This window comes from Dermacentor silvarum, chromosome 4 (genome assembly GCF_013339745.2).
Source record: "Dermacentor silvarum isolate Dsil-2018 chromosome 4, BIME_Dsil_1.4, whole genome shotgun sequence".
Classification (NCBI taxonomy): domain Eukaryota; kingdom Metazoa; phylum Arthropoda; class Arachnida; order Ixodida; family Ixodidae; genus Dermacentor; species Dermacentor silvarum.
In genome coordinates, this window is record NC_051157.2 from 121605123 (window position 1) to 121609942 (window position 4820).

Here is a 4820-nt window from a genome sequence, read left to right on the forward strand (position 1 = left end):
GCCTTTCCATATCACATATATGTTCTTTAGCGAATCAGTTAAATGATTCTCGGAGTGGCTTATACTAGCAGTTTACTCGAATAAAGGCTTATTTTAACCCTTGCACACGGCTCCTGGTTCTCTTCCACGCCATGTTGCTGTCACAAGTTGCTTCCGACACCACATTGTCCAGGTAACGCAGCGTGTCTTGTAAACTGTCGCATCTGTGCCTCACTCCGTATATGCACGCACGCACGCTGCCTCGTACCGCTGTGAGACGCGCACTTTCACGAACCATTGAAATCGACAATTAAAATCCGCAAGCCCCATTGGGTGCCTTCCGCAAGCTCGCACAAAGGAGCCAATTAGGCACGCGAACTTAAATGGCCTTTGGTTTCTTGAAAGCCAGCGTCCGACTGCGGTATCTAATTACGTGTCCAAGCATCGTAGCATCGGCGGCATTCAGTAGCAACAATATTTCACTAAATAAAGTTTAACAATAATGACTCTACAGGGCATTTGATTGCTACTTCACACGTCCAGTACTCAAGAGATGGCATTTTGTTACCAACCTTGCACCTCGCGCAAGTTTATAGGTATGCGTGCATATTCTGAAATGCTGGTGCAGACGGATTGCTGTTTAGCGTTGCCGCATTGGGAAAGATAGGTGGATGCACTGTGCCGATCTGCTCAACTAGTACGAAACGAATTCACCACGCACTATCAGCTTAAATTCAAACGCTAAAAAGTTGAAAGCGAATAAGCGGCATTGTCGCCGTTTCCAGCTTCTTCTGCATTTGTAACAGTGGCTGAATTCAAGCTCTACAATGCGTATTATGGGTGCACACCATGCTTATAGACCAGCTATAGTCCTCCCTTTCTCTCCCCACTCTGTCATTCCCACCACCCCCTCCCCGTGCAGCTAGTACTGATGAGGTGACCTCCTAGCGAGCGACAGTTGCAGTACTACACTTATATCTTCCTTTTCGACCAACTCGGTCACCAGCTATATATTAATTGAACATAGCTCTCCGCTGTGGTTACAAGGAATAGGTGTTGGTAACTTGGTATTAGTTTTGATAGCGAAGCTGCTACTGATTACACTCCCGGGTTTGACATAGCTGCTGCTGGCTTGGTCGGTATACTCGGCGGATGTCTTTGAGAATATATGCCAACTACCCCGAATTTGTCGTAAAGTTTGCGAATTCGGGCTTGTTCTACAATTTTACGAATGTTGCGTGAAGTTTTACGAAAAATGCACCCTAGCTGCTCGCTAAAATGTTTTAAAGCTGTTGAAGGATGTGGGCGAGCAAGGTTGAGGAAAAAAAAACATTGGGCAGAATTATCTACGCTGACTATCCACTTAATTTAGCCGCCCAATTCATGGCCAATCCCCCAATGTGGGTATGCGCCACGACCACTTGGGTCAACAACAGCAGCAACGACGACTATCCAATTAAGTCTGGGAATAGTCGAAACGCGTCATGTGAAAGGCATGTACTTTAGCCGAGCTCTATATACACGCTGCGTTTTCTGGCGGGGCCGCCGTGAAGTCGGCGCCTACGATGTGGCACATACACAGTCACCCAAGTTGGTGTCAAGGAGGTTCATTTAACAGCGGCACGTACCCACGCGAACGGCCCAGATTGTTAGGCTTTACTATACGTTCGGGATCGGCCTACCTTTTGACGCGACAGCGTTAAGGGCCCGTGTCGCAGAAAATTCGATGTAGCGGAAAATCCGTGTTCCGTCAGAACAAATTATCCCGAGCCACTACCACGCTGGCACTATACGTGTGGCGCAGAGGCGTTACTGAAGTAATTGAATTTCTCAGAGTAAAATGCGCAAGAAACACAACCTACAGACATGATAGCGTCGGATTGTAATTTTATTACGCGAGAAAATAGGTTGAATTTACTAGAAAACGCAATTCTGTTACGCGGAAACTCAAAACAGAAACCCCTTTTTCCTTGCTTAAGGGGGGTATGAACCATTGATGACTTACTGCTTGTAGCCTAAGCTCTGCCTTACGGGGGTATGAGGAATTGCTCTGCCCTGCACTGCCGTCGGGATCGGCCCACCATTGTTTTCTATTTGGCCCCAGGTCGCACAAAATCCGGTGTCGGCGTCTACGGCGCCCGATAACGCTATCACGTTCAACTCTCAAAGGCGAAGCTTAAGCGTCCTCTAATATTTTTAGGCTGCACTATCTCCGGGATCGGCCTATATTTTCGGCAGCATAGGCGGATAACTGTATAGCCGAAAATAAGACAAGTCTGCGTATGCCAAGAATGCTGTTCGCATTAAAAATTCGTATAAGAAATTAAGTTGATATTACCTGCACAGCCCCCCCCCCCTTTTTTTTTGTGTGTGTGTGTGTGTGTGTGTGTGTGTGTGTGGCAATGCAAAGCGCTCAACAAGGCTATTTCCTTCAGGCAAGTTGATTCAGACAACCACCTGACCCATACTAAATCGCCAAAAGCAAAGTCGCTGATGAAGTCGTCACTCTTCTCTAAATACACTGCATTGCATGCTTCTAAATTTCTGCTGTGCCTATAGGTTGCTGCTCCTTATGCTTGCGTCTAAACGTAAATAAAGTACGCACGTATCCCACAGAAGATGTTCCCTCATGGAAAACAAACCAAAAGGTCTGCTTCTTTCTATCGGAGGCATCTCTGCCGTGTCTCAATATTTTAAACAGCAGCCATCGCGCAGCGAGAAATAAACGCGCCGGCAACGGGCAACGCTGTTGCGGGTCGGGTAGGAGATTATTCCGCCGCTGCTGCCAGTTTGTTGAGACTCGGGTAGCGTTTAGGCCGGTGATCCTTCAGCCAAAGGGATGAGTACGTCCGGGAGTACGAGCGAGAGAAAAAAGGGTTTATTCTACATATTTACAGTGGCTCCAAATATGGAAGCCCACTCCATTGGAGAGCACTTTGAAAGTCTCAGCTCACTACATGTCTGAGCACATATTAGAACAGGTCAGGACACACCACTGCACGCAAGGTGTCCCCTTATATAACATCGGTCTTCCCTAGTTGATCCGACTAGGGAATCAGATGACCTTGATGCGGCCAATCAGACGGGCCGTCTTGCTCGCTGAACTCCGCCTCCAATGTTGCACCTTCGAAGCAAGGACGAGGCAATCCGGAAACAGGGGGTTGACGCTCCTTCCACGAAAGTCGGTGACCTGTTTCTGGCCCTCCGACGGTCATCTTGCCCGGGTCGGGAGAATGGCCTTTGCACTAATCCCCGCGTCTAACGAAGGGGGGCAAGCTTCGTGAGCTTCTTTGTCATCGCGTCCCAGTCGGTGTCGCGCCGCGTCGCCAAGTAGACGGCTGCTGATGAAGGGGGTGGCATCGGGGGAAGCATCTAAAGAATGCGCACTGCCTAGTTTGGGCGCTTGTTTGCCCGTCTCGTCGGTGTCTGGCACTGTCGCCGTCTGGACGACGCTCATGAAACGGCCTGCCTCGATGGGAAACAATCAAAGAATGCGCCCGGCCGATTCGGGACGCAACAAGGCTATGACGCGGAAAAGCCGTGTAAATTCCCTTCACCTTGTTGCCGCGTTATGGTGTACGGAGTTCGTCCGCAGCTTAAAGGCATTTTGAAGCTAGTCTGACTACTGGTCAAAAATTGGTATTTCTCCCAGCGTGGCTGTCTCAAGCGATATCTCCAAAAGATCAGCAGCACCTCGCGGTACATATCCAGCGAGCGCTGGATCTGTGCGAAGAAAACACCCTGGGCTAAGGGCGTTGTGTCCCTGCCGACAAATAACGCTTTCATCATCATCATCATCGATCACTTCACCACACTGGTGATAGAGCACTTCCTGCAGCCACTTTATTTTCTTCCTGCGAATCTTCTCAAGCCACTTGTCGCAATGAGGCCGTACGCAATTCGTGTTCATCGTAGAGCAATTCCTTCATGCACTCTACATTTGCGCAGGCAGAGAGGGCTGATGCGCGACAGCGTAACGTTGAGAAAGTGCACTCGCCTCCGGTGGAATAATGTGTGCATAATAATGGTGGACTAGAGCAAACGCTTCGTCATAACTATATATATAGTTTAAGAAACGAAGGGGCACACTTACGAAAATTGCACGTATAATGATTTAGCGTTTCAGCCATCGCACGGCCTTCGTCAGAACTCTGACGGCCACGGCCGAAACGGTACACCATTAAATGTGCCCCTTCGTTTCTTCAACTACCTATGCACCAAACCTACAGAACTCACTATACTCACTACAGAGCCGTGGCCTAGTGGTAGAACGCCCGCCTCGGCTGCGGGAGGCTGTGGGTTCGATTCTCACCGCCGCCGGGCACCCACTGGTTCAAAAGGGTACAAGCGTACCCCGGCCTGGCGTTCGGCTTCCTTCAGGGGTGATACGCTTGGGAAAGGAGCCTGCGCCCTGAATTCCCGTCGAAACCACCGTGATATATATATATATATATATATATATATAATTTATGACGGGAGTCCGCTGCCGGGGCATGGCATATGCCACGTCTCGTTTAGCGGAGTACTCGAACACACTCTCGCTTGACAAGCGTCTTATTCCACGCATGGCCGTATACGGTCGCCGGCCGTCCTCTCTCTCGGGGCGTCTTCGCTGGATTTAGGCCATGCGAAACTTGCATTGCCGCTTTAACATAATCTTTGACTTGAAGGACTACCACGTACTTTCGAAAGTTGTCACTGGGTAACAATTATTAACCCTCGAGTTCTTTTTATTTACATTGTCACCAAGAGGAAGCCTAAGGCAGAAATGTATTTACAAACTATTTGCATGTAAATGTGAACTGATAGGTACTCGAGATAAGGCCAGCAGCTTCAGCAGC